Here is a 17261-nt window from a genome sequence, read left to right on the forward strand (position 1 = left end):
CCTCGCGCCAACGGCGGCCACCTCCCGTGCACCAACAAAGCCCGAGAAGAGCAACAGAAATCCCAGCCAAGCGCGGCCACTTCATCTGGGCAGCCAGGGAGGGGAAGACAGATGACTTGTGTTTGTGAAACGAACTGGGAGAAAGCTGTTTGTAAGCATAGGGGGGAATAAAAAATCTGAAGTATCAAACCCCTTGTGCCCGCTGATGGCTTGGGTAACTCACCCACGTCCCAGTGTCGACCAGCGGGGATATACCTGCTCCCCACCCAGAAACCCCCGTAAGCAAACCTAAAGCTACACCCCTTGAAACAAAAAACCCTTTTTTTTCCATTGTTGGACAGAATTTGCCAGTCTTTGTAACTTGCCTGAACTGCAGCAGCCCGAACCCTGCTGCATTAATAATATAAAGTGTAATTTCGGGAAGGACGCAAGGAAGAAAGAAAGGCGGCTGAGATAAAAACATCCAGTCCTCAAAAGCAAGCTAAAGCTGGTCATCTTATTTGACTGTGTAGATCTGAAAGATGTTCTTGTCACAGAGACGCTCACCTGATGAAAGGCCTTGCCCAAGCAAATACCTAATGAATTTCATTTCAAAAATCTGAAAACCCACTCCAGTCACAAGGCCTGAAAGCAGGTTGATTTAAAAATAAACAAACAAAACCTTTGAGGTTTATTTTCGCTGTCTGCTGTCACACAGAACGATCGGGGCTCCTTTACATATGCTTTAAGATATACATTTTCATTTCTACGGTGTTATTTCAGAGACTGACCAAGCTCCTGCTTGGCAGATTTTGACAGGGAATAGGAAAAAAAGGTGCACAGGGAAAATTCTGATGGAACATCTACTAGAGCCAAAGCCTGTCTCCTGCACGCTTTTCTGTCCAATGTGTCTTTCCTCGGTTTTTTTGCAAAGCCCTGAAAAACACAAGTCACATCCCTTAAGCAATGTTTTGAAAATATCTACCTTGAATTTTGGATCACGTTCGATTTACGAGGCACAACTAATTTTACAGCGTGGCGGGCATCGGCAGAGCAACTGAAATAAACCCTCCGCGTCCACGCGGGCTCCTTCCACCTCCCGCCCCAGGCAAGCTCACGGAGCGGTTTTACGACACGCTTGTTTTGTTGTTGTTTTAAAACTGCTTATTGGGAGAATTTTCCCCCCGTTCTTTTCATTAGTACCTCGGAAATACTCACATATTATATTTCCCAGAAATTTTTATGCTCCCAGAAGTGTCCTACCATTTTATGCTGTCTGCTTGCTCGCACAAAACTTTGCCTATAAACTCCGTAACGCTAGCACCCATCATACCTATTAAGATTTTCTAGTGCCATAAAGAAAGAGAGTCAACTTATGTTTTGAATGGGCTTCCTTCTCTTCCGACGAACAGAATCCACACATTTGCATTAATAAATTTCTATTTTCTGGCTCAAAAGAAATTGCAGTACAAAAAGCAGATGTGTACGTTGGATTCTTTCAAATTAAATTTCCAAAAGCTGAGTCTATTCTAGCTACAGATCAAAGGCACTAAAACGCCATCTCCTCCTCCTTCCAGTACAATTACAGAGATTTCATTTCTTTTGTTGCGCTGAGCACAACAGGTAAATCTCAAAACCTGAAAAATAACGACGAGCTGCTGCTGCGGAGCCAGTCGGTGCCGCGGCGCACCTCCGCGCCGCACCTCCGCGCCGCACCCCTGCTGCGTCGGCGACCCGCGCCGGGGATGGGAAATATCTGCTTTACTCCCGGAGATGGCTTTTCCGTACGCGCCTCGTGCCAAAGCTGCCGAGAGGAGCGTACTAGGTTACACGTCGTATTCTGGCAGGGCTGGAGGAGGCTGGGGGCAGGGGAGAAGCAAAGCTTTTAACACCGATAAAATGCAAATTGGCAAGGGAGGACAAGGGAGTCTTGCAAGTTCAGATGTTGTCAAAAAGTTATGAAAACGTAGCAGTTTTCCACGTGCCTCTGAAGAAAGAAGCGCACGGTCACAAAAGCGCACAAGAGACACCCAAAGATAATATTTTTAAAGAAAAATACGCCGCCCCTCTCTGCTGTTGTCCGCAGTTCTCGCTCGGCGACCGGAGGGAGCGGTAACAGCGAGCCCGAGGCCCGGGCGCGTCAAACAGAAGACATTTCAGGGTGTACGCAAACCCACCGGAGGGGGTTGTGTTTGTGGCCAACCTGCTAACCAGGACATGTATTCCAAATTTTCACATTTCTATTTCTAACTTCTGGTTCTCGTGCTGGCCATTAACATGTCCCTGTATTATTTTCTCTGTATGGGAACTGCTGCATGTAATTCCTCTCACAGCTGGCCCGTGCTTGGCTCAAGGCTTGTGCCCGCTTTCGTATTTGTCACTAGATCCAACGTCCTTGCAAGGTCCCCCCGGCCTTCAGAAGGGACCCTCTGCAATCCCGTCTGCCCCGCAGGAGGCAAACCTGCCTTTCCCCCTCGCTAAGCGAGGGACTTCTCAAAGCCCACGCTCACGTTAGCTCGCCCCTGTGGCACCTTCCATATTCCTGGATCATTCCTATGCCACGTACAAATCTGTGTGTGTTCATAATCAATGAATCATCACTGAAGAAGGTAACCAAATAATGCAATAAACCGGCTCCACCCATCCAATGCAACCGTATGAGATAGATAATTATCTCTAACGCAAACCAATACAGGCCTGGGTTCTTCCCTTGTGCACCCACGCCTGTGGTCCGTGTCTCCAGCCCCGTTCCTCCACGCCGTGCCAGCCGGCTGGCCGGGCAGCGCCGAGCAGCGGAGGATGAGGCACCCGGCACGGACGGCTCCCGTCGGAGCTGCTGCAGGAAGGTGGATAACCGACACAGAGCACTCGACTGCGCCGGGGTCTCTCGGATGGGTAAGGGCAGCCAGCAAGACAGAGGAGGAGCAGCAGGCTCGTACTGTGCTTAAAACCTGCAATTTAAGCGCCTTCAGTTAAAACTCTGAGCTCCCAACAGCACAAAATCGCAAACTCAAGCGGGAGACTGGCATTACCTACAGCCAGAGTCTGGGCTTCCCAACCTCATTACCAGGTTTGATTCCAGCTCTGCCCTTAATCCCCCTGCTGACCCTGGGGAAGTCACAGCTTCCAGACCGCTCAGACCATTCCGCCCGGACCAGCCCACATGGCCAAGCCCCGGGGACAGCCGCTCCCCCGCTCTCACCCCGACAACACCGCACCGAGACCGTCGGAAGCAAAGTCATGCGGGGCTTTCCGCTGTCAGGGAGCGCGTCTCTGCCTACCGCACCTAACCTACGCACGGGATGAGATAACATCAGCAAATAACATCTATCCGCCTCACCGGCGCGTTTGCGGGGCCTATTTCGTGAATGTGAGCGCAATGCTTTTCAGTCCTTAGAGTTTTAATCTTGCTGGCGTGCACGTACGTCAAAGCGCCTGTGCGCCAGGGCCAGGAAGATTTTCACGGCCAGCACATCCACCAAGGGACCTCGGCCACGGGAAAAGAAGTGAAGATGGGGGGGAATTTATGAGAGAGAGGTTAAGGGAGAAGTTTGCAAATTAAAAAACAAATGTGAGAGCACAAGCAGAGCAGAAGAGAGTGGCTGAGTTTATTTAATTCTTCTAAATTTAGAGAGAGCAACAATGAACCATGAAAGGGAAAAGAGAGGATGTGTTAAGGGAGGGCTATGGATAAAGTAGAAAAGAAGGAATGGGCTCCGTATTCCTTTGTCCTTTTTTCCTTCTCTTTTTCTAGTTCCTTCCTTTCTTAGTTTTCTGCTTTCCTGACTCCTCTGTCCTTCATTATCCTCTTTCCTGTTATTTTGCTTAAAACTGGCAAAAATTACAAACTGCACAGGCGTTAAAACTGGCCCGAATTCCAAATATAAGCCCAAATCTAGGCCAGAGGTATATTTGGCAAATACAAATCCTTGCCAGATTTACACAGCTCTAATAATAAGGTGACAAGAACCGTGCGCAGGATTACGGATGTGGCCTCACTCATCCCTTAGAAAGTGCCAAAATAGTTTCCTTCGACTTTTATTCAACCTTTGCTCATGAATCTCAGACCATTGGCTTCAGGGGAGGGGGGGACCCCCAAAAGGACAAACAAACCTGTTTTGTATTTGGGCGAAGGTCTAAACGCGCTGTTTTCCATCAGCCCTCAGCTCTGCCTCTCTCGGTTAAGCAGAGGAGCCTGCGCAGAGCCGGAGGGGCCTCACCTCGCAGCCCGGGCAGGGCACCGCCGCAGAGCTGACGAACTCCCGGACCGACGCCGCAGCCGCGGACGCAGAATCCGGGTTCCTGTTCACCCCTAGCACAGCTCAGCATAGTTTCCCTTCTGCCTAATGCATCAGAGAAGAAGCAGGTTCACTTTACCCCCTTTCCCCCCTTATTTATTCTCAGTAGCTAAATCAGAAAAGTCCTTTTTACGTTTTTACAACCTCCCAAGATCCCGCATCGCCCTTGTTCCTATCGCGGGCCCGCGGCTGGCTGCTCTCCATCTCCGGTCAGGAGAAGAGGGACGTCCACTTGCCGCTCCTTGACATCTGGAATAATCTCATGGCATCTCTCTGAACCACCAGCTTTTTTCAAATAATTCCACCAGCACATCTTTCCTCCCTTTTTACTTTCACTCTCCCTCTACGCTTAAGTAGTTGGTTTACTCTGCATTTTAAAATCTTGAAAACGTTAAAAAAAAAGGAACTATAGCAACAGAAACTCGCAAGCAGATTTTTATTACTACGCAGAGCCGCGTTCAAGTCAACAGGGCTCTGCACTGTGGCAGGACTCCTCTTGCACGGATCCAACGGCAGGACTGTGGCCAAAGCTGTATTTTATATTGCCTTTCTTTTAAGTGCAGCTTGCTCCCCTCAGTTTTGTATCATCAGCAAATCTCATTACATGATGGAAGAAATATGTGGACTCTTATGAGAGAACAAGTCTAGCTTCAAAGCCAAGTCCGTTCCCAACATGTTACAGGTGTGCACCACATGAGCAGGCACAGAAATTGCAACTGTTCGGGGTGTGATGACAGCTCCATATAATGTGATCAAAAACATTTCACATGTAAAAAAAAAATATCAAAGTCAGACAAAGCATAGTTCTGCCATACAAAGAGGTGAAACCTAGTCAAACAAAGCACGCTGGAAAGGACTGGCTATTTAAATGATCAAGTTAAACAAGACACAGCTCAGTCTGCCATACCTCGCTGGCATTTATAAGCCTACCAAACAGATCTTTCCTCTTGCCTCGCTAACCTGCCGCTCCACCTGGCTCACCACCAGAAAGGGGGGCAGAAGGGACCCCCCCAGCCTGACCTAAACCCAAGCACATTCTGCGCGTGGAAGCCAAGGCGATAAAAGTCTCTCGCTCTGTTCTGCAGAAAAGCAGCAACAATTCAACGGTGAACTTCAGGGGAATTTTCAAGACGCGGTCAAGAGAAGCTCAAAGATGCGGAGGCTGGAGCCCCATTGCCTTGAATCCAACCACAACAAAAAGGCACAGAATATATTTTAAGATGGCTGGAACTTTGGCTGTGTTATACATATGGAAAATTTTGCCTATGGGCATGGAGAGATGATTTTGGTATTAATAACAGAAGGCCAAAGTGCCTCTGTAACAAAACTCATCCTCAGGTGAACACCCGTAAGTCTATCACACCAACGTAACCTGGGCATGCTCTGTAGAAAAAAGGACAAATTTTTACGCACGACTTCTTTCTGTACTCATTCATAGAATCGTTGAATCACAGAATCGTTTTGGTTGGAAAAGACCTTTAAGATCATCAAGCAGTTTTCCACAATTTCCATCAATAGAAAACTAGGATTATATTGAGTGGATTTAGGACACTGACTAAACTGAGCAATAAGGATGCTATTTGGTCAGGACCAGGAGAGTAGCAGGGAGCTCTAGGAATTTAAACATGGACAAGTGGAGGGGGCTACAGGCAATAAGCTCAGTCTCCGGTTGCATTTGGGTGTTTCCGTCCACAAAACAGGGATTATGAGAGAATTTATCACCTATTCCGAGATTCCTCTGCAATCCCTTACATCCCAAAAGACGTTATTTCAGAGGCTGGTGGTGTAACAGGCGGCTACTGAAGTCAACGCATATTCCCATCACGATACGCAGGCATTACAAAGCATCATCCAAGTTATAGTGCATCTAGGAGATATTTTACTTTTCCAGCAGAAGTTAGACCTTAAAAGGAAGGTCTAGTTAAATCTAACCAGAAGTTTCATGAGATCCATCAACCTATCAAACATACTTCCATTCCTTAGATATTAGCCTTCATCACCTCAGATGCTACCAAAGAGGATGGGTGGAGGTTCTGAAAGGTGTGTCTCCTCAGGATGACCAGCAAAACCAAAGCACATCTCCAGTCTGTAGGTCAAAGGAGGAAGATGAGATGAAGGCCTCTCTGCTGGAACCTTTGCCCTGCAGCTGCAGAGAGGAGAAACCAGCAGAGAAAATCTGCCGGCAGCTGCATTTGGGAAGAGGGTAAGACTCCACTCAGGGGACAGAGGAAAGGGCTTGGTGCTCTGCAAAAGCTATCCAAAGTATTGGAGAGAAACTTCTGCCTGGGGGATGTGAAATTTTGTTTGATCTGGATTCTATTTCTAAAGTATTGCAAGGTTTTAAAAATAAAGTGTTTTGCTGAATCAGCTTGGTATCCAAATGTTAAAGATGTCCTCTGCCAGATGGACAACCTAAGTTCAGTTCCAGTTTGCATTGTTTTTTTCACAATCCACCAAATATTGGTAAATTTTAATTGATGTTCTTCCAATGTATATGCTGAGGAAGACCACAAGTCTTAAGTCCACAGCCTTGCAAGAGCTTAGGTCTGTGTTAAATATTCTACCGGTTACCTCCCTCAGTTTTCACACTTGCCTGTTCAATGGAAATCAAGCATCTCATTTGCCTCCAGCTTCAGCGCTACTGCCTGCCAGTCACTCAGACATCATTCCTGCGAAGACAGCCAAACCTAATGAGTGCAAGAAACTAATGAATCTGGACCGGGAAGAGGCATGAGAAGCTTTGATATCAAATCTGTGAAAGCAAAAACGCCTCTGAAGAAACACGAGACTGGAGGATGAGGCTGGCAAGATGACTAAGATGAAACTCCATTGTTACACTGAACATTTAAGTTCAGTCAGTCATAAAAGTATGAAGCTCACTCAAGTTCACACACTGAAGACTGTGCCAGCAAGAGTAGGATTCTTCTAGATCATTAAGAGGCTCAGAAAGAAGAGCATCAAAACTTTGGATACGAGTTCTTCATAAAGCCAAGGTCCGGACTGGCGGCGTGTCAACTCTGAGCCTGAGGGCAAATGCAGCAACAAAACAGAAGCATATATGCCCTGGTCTTATATGCTCCTACAGACCGCTAAGATTAAAACATTCCAGATGTATGACGTGAAGTATCTCGCCTTCAAATATGAACATCAGACCATGCAATATCAACCTTCCCATCAGATAAAGAATATGTTTATTCTGGCAGAACTAAAAGATATCAACAATGAGCAACCTGATCTGGTTGAAGATGTCCCTGCCCATGGCAGGGGGGTTGGACCAGACGACCTTTAAAGGCCCCTTCCATCCCAAAGCATTCTATGGTTCTATGATCCTCTTTGAGGAGGCAGAACACGCCAGATAGCAGGAGCCATTTGGAAGTGCTTCACCTTACGTTTGCTGATCTGCAATGGTTCCCTCAAAGAAAATTTCCTCCTGCCCCAACTGAGCTACTGCTTACGGACGGCCCCAAGTTCAGTCTCCCTTCCATACAGGACTGTACATTTTGTGGAGACTGGACTCCTCACTGTAAAACATATCTTAAGTATTTAAAATTATTTTAAAGTAACTAAAACAGAGTCACACCCAAAACTGGTCGATAAAGCCCTTCTGGGACAAAAGCAATGTGCCGCTATGGTGAAACACAGGGCTCCCCTCATGGTTATCCCTGGGGACAGCTGAGGACACTAAGGAGTGGAGGGGACTTGGTTGGTTGGTTGGGTTTTCCCCCCATGAACATGCAATAGTCCTTTCTCCTTCCTTAGTTAAGAATTCTGTGATGGCTCCTCTATGGAGTTTAATCCATCTACTGATGTTCTCACCCACCGTGTGATCACCCATTCTGGAATAATCCCTATTTCCTTCAATATTTCTTGCCTCTCTCCTGGGAAATTTATATCCGATTCTGGCATCTGTTCCCCATCCTCTTTTGTGAACACTGAGGCGAAAAATCCATTTATTTTTTAGCAGTGTCTACATCATCTGTCAATAAATTACCCTTTCCATCTCTAAGAGGTCCTAAAATCTACTTTACTGACCTCCTCTTCTTTATGCATCGCAATAATCTTTCATGATTATTTATCTTAACCTCATGTACAGTTGTTCCTTTCTTTCTCTCTCTTTGCTTTCAGATTATTATTTTTTAACATTGAACCTCATTCCACACGTTCGCTGAACTTGATGTTTTACCACGTTATATTCTTGCCTTGCTTTCTTACAATTACTTTTTGCCATGCTTGTTCGTCTCTATTAGGACGTTAGCATGCTTTTCATCGTGTTTTTTATGCTTAGCGTAGCTGTGTAGAATATACTTGCTACACTTCTTCTTCAGTAGGTACCAATTCCCCTTGATGTTGTGTATTTACACGGCGTCATCTTTCCATTCCCTAGGAAAAGAGGTTCTAATATGCAAAGCTAAAGACGAGCTACATGCAGAACACGACAGCTGCTCTCTTTGCGCACCTCACCCTACTACCAGCAGGCAATTCAGTGCTTTAAAATTATTACTAGCATTGTCCTGGCTTAAAGCCCACTTTAACGCTCAGTCAACGACCGTTACGCCAAAGTTTCACTGATTTTCTCATGTTTCTTCTTCCCCCCCCCCCCCCCTTTTTTTTTCTTTTTTGTTTATTCTGCTAGTTGAAATAAAGCAGATTACAGCCATTGGGCCAACTTGTGTTGACGCCTGCAAACTTCTCCGTGTCAGAGTTCCTAAAACAAGCTCTCTCTTCAGATTTTCAGTTACCTTCTGGGGGCTGCTCCACATACCGTGGGAGATGCGTAATCTCGGCCAGTTGCAAATCCAGGCCAAAGCTGGCTTTGGAATCAATTCGCTGGCTATGAGATTTACGCAAAAGTTAAAATTTAGGAAGGACAAAAAATATTTTCCTAGAAGGCATATTTGGAAAAACAAAATTTGCTGGCAATGTGAACCTAAATCAGGCATCTTCAATTCTAGTGACACAGAAAAATGGAAATATAAATAGTAGAAAGGATATCAACATGTTGATATAGATATCATAATTAAAAGGTATTTAAACAACAAATTAAAAATGCTTGTAACTAAATTCTCACTGATCTGTTTACATAGCTTCCTCATCCAGGAATTAATCAAAACTGCTTTTTCTGGATAATTCACACACATATACACACACACACACAATGCCACTCTTTTTAATATTTGATCGTTGGCCTAATTTCTTCTTTATCACATTTAGTCAGCATGTTTGCTTCCCAGAATATCCTTCTCCATCGCTTCTCATTCTGTACTCTTTTTAGAACTATTGAATATGCTTAAGGTCGCAATCACATAGTAAAAGTTTGCAGAATAAAGAAACGTATCGGAATACTCTGATTTTAGTTAAAAAGAAATATAATCTAATTAAAGTACCGATGGTTCCTGTTAAATGCATGCTCCATATCTTTTTATTTCACATGGTACAAGGATCAAAGCACGGACCTAGTATACCATCAGCCTTGCATAGTGTGAGAACTGGTGCTGTCCTTAATTCAGACCATATGGCAAGATGTATCTATTGGCGCGATGCTGTAGAGAATTACTGTACCCTCCTGTCATACCCTTTTTATCATTTTCATTGGAACTGTTTTATATTTGATTTTGTATATTCTGTGCATCTGACCAAACGTGCTAAATCCAGCGCGGCGCTAGAGGCTGAAGGCTGGGGACGAGAATAGAGAAGTCATTACCAAAACCGTCAGAAGTCGCCTCGAGAAAGAGAATTAAAAATTTAACTACAAAAGTCAAAATGATTGTTTGCTTCAAGACTATCACGTCTTCCTACAGAAAGCAATGACCATTTCCTCTCCTGGACGTGTCCCTAGCTGCAGAGAGAAGCCTTAGAAGAAATCCGTTACAGAAACGCAGTTCCTTTCCCGATTCCCTGCCCGCGGCTAAGCCCGACTGTAGGCTGGCATTAAGGCTCAGCCACCTCCGCGCCCCGACGGCTGCAGCTTCATCTCGTTTTTGGTAGGAGAATACCCCGCGACCTAACAAAATAAGTTGATCTTATTCAGCTAACGCCTTAGTCGATTCAACATCTCTATACGCTGTGAAGTTCAGACCTGAGGTACGACCAGGCTCAAAACGATTATTAATTATCCCGCTAACTCGGCATTGTTTTACACATTCTGTGCCTTAACTAGAGAGCATAACAAACCCATTGTTTTTGCCTGTTTAACGGACCATGACTGGAGCAGCTATGTAAATGACCTAGTAATTCAACAAATTTGTTTTGTTTCACAGATTTTCCCACATGTACACTTTCCAGCTGTAATGCAAATCCATTCCGCATCCAGGCCAGTCGCGGCCCCCAGGAGCACGCCGCTACCTTTAGGTGTCCGCGCACTGATTACGCCCCTGCAAACGACTCGGGAAAATAGGAAGACTGTAACTAATTCACAAATCCAGGTTTTGGGGGTTTTTTTGGGGGGGTTGGGTTTTTCTGTTTGTTTTCTGGGGTTTGGGGTTTGTTTTGTTTTGTTTTTTTAATGCCTATCAACGGTTTTCCCAGTGGGGTAAGGTTTTCCAAAAATTGCATTTTTTCCTCTCTATGAATATTTTAAGGAAGTCACTTATAGGTTTCTTTTAATGCTCAGACAGGTGGGAGCTCAAATTCCCTCTGCCACTAATACCAGCTCAGCTGGAGCACAGCAGCAAATGCTTATTTGAAAGCCAAACTACGTTCCTCTACATAAAGGGCAGAAGCTCATTAACCATTAAAGCGCCTTCTGGACGTCACTTGCAAAGCTATTTTTGTATGAACGTGCTTGCAACGCAGCAAAACGCAGCGGCTCAAGCAGATCAAACCCGAGCCTCGGAGCCCAGCCGAACTCGCGTCCCCGACGGGGGCTCCTGAGCCAGGAGCAGCCGCTCCCCGCCGCCGCGTGGCTTTAACCGGCCGCTCCAGGCGGCGGGACCCCATCCCTCCAGGCCCGCGGGAGGTCGGGGCAGCGGCGCGGGCTGGACTGTCAGCAGGACCATGTTCCTCGCTGCCTACAGGCAGGGTAACTTCAGGCAATATTTTGCAAACTTACTGCGTGGACTCCAAATACAGATCAAATGCATTTGCAGTTCAACGCAAAGTTTTCACACAGCTTTAGTCTGTGCCGTGCTACGCAGAATACAACCGTCGCACAAAATAACGTATTAAAAATGCTTGGACTTGTTTAAGAACAAAATACAATGGAATGTAAACTTCACTGAAAACTATGTAGTACAAAATAATATTTCAATTCTTTGCTCAGTATGCAGACATTAATTGCCACAGTCTACAGTTTCTATTTATACATCTGCTGCTCGTTCCCAAATAAATGGAAATGTCCTTGTAATTTCTTTTCTTCAGGACCGTACGAGAAGCTGGGGTTGAATGCTGAAGCTCAGCAACCTGACTGGCAGCGCTTGCAACGTTAACTTGCTGCAAAATATATTAACTCTTGATTGGGAACGTATTTATATCTACCTCTACAAAATGCTTCTCAGCGCCGATTTTTTCCCGTTAATTTTGTCCAGACGCGAGACAAGAGAGAAGCAGCAGGCGTATTCCGTGACGAGAAGGGATACGCGAGCCGGGGTCTTCTACGAAGCATTTTTAAGGCACCTTTCAAGGCCCCAGCTGACAGTAAATGGTGTGATTTTCGTTGTGGTTATTGTCCAAAGCTGAAGGGCTGCATCTAAGCTCCTCAGGTCTCAGCCTTGACACCCTGCATAGTTAAGCTCAAACTGTCGCCCAGAAACCACTACAGCTAACCCAGAAAAAAAAAAAGGGCTGGGAGAAACCCTGTCCAGCTGCTCCTGGGGAAGGGGAAGGAGGAACACGGAGCCTTAACTTACATGGAAACGTAGATACATGTCCATTAAAGAGCAGAACAGACCATGTCTGAAATCAGCTGCTGGTCTGTAATTCAGTCCTTGGAGATACACTTACAGCGCCCTGCCCTCAGAATGCGCAAGGGGGCACCTGCATTTCCCAGCTTAGCACCGTTTTTAAAGTTTGGAGACATTGAAAATGAGATCTTTCGGTTGGTGAAACAATTCTAGATTTGGCAAAAAAACTTCAACAGATTACTTTTCCTGGATTTAGGTTGAAAAGCCTGTCTCAGATCTTCCCTTCTGTACTCGCATGGGATGGGAAGAACAAAAATGAGGTCGGTGGGCACGTATATCCGTGCAGCGTTCAACAGAGAGGTTGGTAAGGGAGTTAAGTGAGTTTAGAGGTGAACAAAAACACAGAACCAAAACAACCCGAGATGCCAGATGCAGATTTGGAGGCACCACAAGCCAAATAGCTCAAACTTGGCAGCTGAATTCAATTTTTCAGACCTCTCCCTAAACAGCCCCAAAGCTCCCATCCCACCCCCCGGCAAGGCAGAGCTCCACAGCCGTGGGCAGCGGCCCTCCACGGTGGGACCCGTCTTCTCCAGGTCACAGCTGCTATCTAGAGAAACAGCAACGCTGCTCGCAGCCCCAGCACGTCTTCCACCCTTGACCGCAGGACCAAGCCAAAGGTCTTCTTGTAGTCCAGCCACCCACACTTTGGTTTCCTCTGGCCACGGTACTCAACCTGTCCCCTCCCCGGTGTTAGCACAGCTGGATCCCTACGGCATCGACCCCAAACCGCCCCATTTCCAGGTGGAAACAAGTATGGTCGGATCACTCCTAGCAGGTTCCACCTGGCTGGGGAATACCTGGGTGCTCAGCAGTCGGGAGAGCGCGCGGCGAGCGAACGCTCTCCCCCTCTGGAAGCTCTCGGCTGCCCGCACCGTCCGCTCCGTGACTTCTCCTAAAGCTGCAGGTGCTGGGTTGTGTCAGCTGCACAAACGTAAAGTATTTTAAGTGAAAACTCGAGCCTGGCATTTCCAGTTCTTTGGTTTCGGAAGGCCTTTCGTAACCTTTTTAGTTGTTACAGTCAGATTTTCTGTTGTTAAAACTCATCTTAGTTAATGCTATAGCTAGCCAGACAGTCACAGATTTTTCTGGAAAACATAGTTCTGCTTGTGATTCCTGAAAATTCACCTTTGACTGCTTTTTAAAAAAGGTGTCACGTGTTTCTTTCTGTATGTCACACAGAAATTACTTTTTTCCCCAACATAACAGTCATTTCTTTGTTTTCTATCCACCATAAGTTGCCAGGCTCCTTCAATACTGCATTGCCCCGAAAAGGCTTTAGGGAACAGTAAGAAGAAAACCAGACACCGCTAAGGTAAGCAAGTGGCTACCGAGCGCGTGTTCCCATAACGTGGATGACCCACACGAAGCATCGCAACCACGATTTCCCCAAGCGGTGCCATCTTTGGGTGCCACTGGACACAAGAACTGAGAGACCATCAAACCCTTTTGCATTTCAAATTTACAACTGGATATTACTGGACAGTTTTTAACATTTCCCTCACGGTTCCTCAAGTACCTCCACTTCTCCAGCTGCAAAATGAGAACCAAAGCCACCTGACATAACAGAGGTGGTGTGAAAAAGAATTAATGTTCATGATGTGCCAGACACTAACTGAGAAAATCAAAAATCTGCCAGGATGAAATGTAATCTCATTTTAGGAAATGTTGAAATCATTTCTGCAGAAGGTTAAAAAAATAATAATCAGGCTGAGTCAGATACACAGCATGGAAAATTTCATCCCAAATGTTTATAGTTTAGCAATTGAAAGCAAGGCCTTATAATGCTGTGTTGGGTAAACTTAACTAATCTGCAAAAATTCCAGCTCTACTTATAATAATAGTAACAGAATCAAAGCTGTACGGATTAAAAGCGAATGCCACACCAATATTCGTACAGAGACAAGTGCTATCATAGCATTAAAAATAATATTAAAAATTGGCATGTATAAGGAGTATCCAAGGAACTCAGGATGTTTTCCAGACAGTTATTCATCACATCGCACAATATCCCTGCAAAATATATAGCGCCCGTTCTTCAGACAGATAAATAGGAAGGCACATTTGAGCACAAAGACGTCAAACGACTTGCCAAGAGCGTGCCGCGGATCGGCAGCGGAGCCGGGCTCCCCGGGAACCCCGGGCAGGAGCCCTGCCTCCCCAGCTCCGGCACCGCGCTGGCACCGGCACCGCTCCCTCGCTGCGGCTGGCAGGAAACGCCACCTTCTCCGAAACAACAATGCTAAGAGGAAAATTATGACTTGGAGGTTTTTGAAAGGGAAAGGGAAGAAACCAGAGGGGAAAAATATTTATTTTGCGATACAAGTGCCAGTCGCTGGCAAACGCGCGCGCCAGCCCTCCCAAAAGCACGTCGGGCAAGCGACCGTGGAGGAGCGCAACCCGAAGCAGCGCAGCGTTGATCTGAAGCAGACAACCGGGAGGGAAGTAAGAGTAAGTCATTGCATCTGCTCTGCGTTTTGTGTTTAGCAATACAAAGAGAAAATAAACACAAGCAAAGGTCTTGTCTTCACATACTAGATCACCGACCCAACTCCTACAACTCTTAAGAGATCTACATTCAGCGACCTTGTGTCCTTTTAGAGAGTCTCAAAGCGGTATGAGAAATTAAATACTGTCTTCTAGCTAGCAGCGTAGGAACTTTTTCAATAAGATATATAAAATCACTACTGTGAACGCCAGAAATACTACACGCGGAGGGGAAGAGTACGCAAACTGTCCGTGCAACAAAATAAGAAAAGTGCTTTTGATCTTTTCTAGTCTCATTTTCACTACATTCAACAAATGGGGTTAAATCAGCTTTGTAAACCTCAGGGCAAGTTTTCTCCCGCAGCGAGTTTCTCCCTACCATACCCTGTCCAGTGGACGGTGGCTGGCGACCGAAAGCGTTCACAAGGCTTCACCTTGAGCAGCGTGCCAGGTTCAATTCGGGGTGGTTACAGCCCTTTGAAGCAACACAAACCTAAATATTCTTGGTAGGCAAACCGAGGAGAGGAACTGAATTATAATGAACCAGCAGCTGTCACAATATGACCACAGTAACCAAATCAAAATATCAACCGCTAACCCAGATGAGATTCAAAGGTCACCACATAAGCCAGCAGCTTTCTTCAGCAGCGCCTGAAACCTCAACCTAATCCTTGCAGTGAAATGCTCCATTAAGCTACGGAGAAGGTTTAGAAGCAAGTTACTGTACCTTGGTAAATGATTTAATGTACTAGCAAGATATCCCAAGCAGTAGGATAAGAAACGTTCCCAAAGAGCGCAACTTTTCCAAACTGGAAACGGGAGAGGCGATGAGAAGCGACACCCGATGTGCCATACCTTTCATTGCTGGGCCACAGAACTACTCTTCAGATACTCCTAAGACGACACAAAATACCTAGCGGGGTAGTGGGGCTCCATACACACACCAAGCAAGCTGTGTTTGAATAGATGCGAGCAGTAGTTTGTAGGAGTGAGTAATGCATGCAGCTCTGCAACCTCTTTGCTCCTCCCTGCAGGGCTTGCTCCAAAGCCTAACGCACAGGCTCCCTACTAGCCACTGGCCACAGAAAAATGTGTTTTAAAACCAAATACCTGAAAAACAAAATATAATATAAGCCCTCATTTAAGCACGCCCTGTCTGCAAACATTTGCGGTTCAATCAGTAATACCTATCCCCAATAACAACAAAGCCTTTCTTGCCTGGAAAACCCCCTCAAAACAGGAGCAACTCCGTTCAAGTCAACGGTATACACCAGTATAAAACCAGTTCAAGTCGGATGATTGTCAGGCTCTTTATCAGTTGCCAAGAGAAAGAGGAGCATGGAAAGAAAACTATTTTGTGGCTCTGCAGGTGCCAGCTGCATAACACCAGCGTTTAAGGGACCTTTCCTTGGAGGAGTTCGAAGACCTGCCAGGAAAAGGGAGATGATAAAATACATTTGGAGTTACGGGAGTCGGGAGCCAGCATCCGAGCGGCCTCCGTCCGAGCAAACAGCGCTGTGCATTGTTCATCACCGCAATATTCAGATTTCTCCTAAAATCACAAATACAGACGTGGCCAGCACAGACCGACAGCGGTCTTTGCTAGGGCAATGCTCCACACACGCGGTCGCTAACCACAGCGCCCGTCCCGGTGCCGGTTAAGGGTTTCCATTCCCCAGGGCACAGGAGCAGACCTCCCGGCCCAGGCCCTCGCCGGCGTTCGAGCAGGAGGGAAACATGCCCACACCCCAGCACCCATCCCTCCTCCTCCAGCAGCGGAGCAAAACTGGGGAGTAAAGGGCTGCCCCAACGGGACAACTGAAGAAGAATCCGCTCTGAATATCAGCGAATTCTGCTAAAGCAAGGCTGCAGAATGCCGTGGGTTGCGGGAGGCAGCTGACGGCCCCGGCAGCACGCACGCGTTATTGCGCGATAGCACACTTGTCAAAAGCTGTTAGGCGCTCGCCATCCGCTTGCACACGCGTTAATCTGCGTGTGTAGGAACATCACTGGTCTTATTTCCAGTTGAAATTACCAAATCTCATAAAAACCGAAAAACGTCAGGGCGCGTCAGGACCACGCACGGCGAGGACGCTGCCACGCTGCCTGGCTCGCACCCCCGGCTGGAGCCCGACGGTGACCAGCGGGACCGCCTAGAGGCAGCGGGGTTTCCAAAGCTCCTCATCGGAGCATTACACGGCTTAATTCTTTAACCAGCTGCCTCCGAACGTGTTTTTATAAAACAACTATTTCTTAAACCCAGCGAAACCAGTATTTTCACTAAGATTGGCAAAAACAGAGGCAGGAACGAGATTTTTCTGTAACCCAAGGGCGGGCAGAAGAGAGAGCGAGACTTTTAAGTTCTAAAGGCTCAAATTAAAGGTTAAACTTGAAAGCACCACGCAGCCCAGTGGGTTTCACAGAAGCGTGTGGCTATTTGCGAAGCGTCTCTGCGCACTACCTAAGCCCCATGGCGTGAGTTAAGAAGGGAGTGTTGAAATTTCCATGCTTTTTTTGGCTTATATTAGACCCTTTAAAACTGTTGTAACCATGTTTTGTACGTGAATACATACAAATGACTACAAGCTCCAACATTGTC

The 17261-nt window shown here is 46.4% G+C and overlaps 1 protein-coding gene across 4 annotated transcripts in view; it reads right to left on the bottom strand.

Moving 5' to 3' along the window:
* LOC309601856 (transcription factor 4) overlaps window positions 1–17261 on the bottom strand; it is a gene marked incomplete at its 5' end in the record, with an annotated part of 235706 nt that overhangs the window by 139523 nt on the left and 78922 nt on the right. The window lies entirely within an intron of this gene.

This window comes from Platalea leucorodia (assembly GCF_965183815.1).
Source record: "Platalea leucorodia genome assembly, chromosome: W".
NCBI lineage: Eukaryota > Metazoa > Chordata > Aves > Pelecaniformes > Threskiornithidae > Platalea > Platalea leucorodia.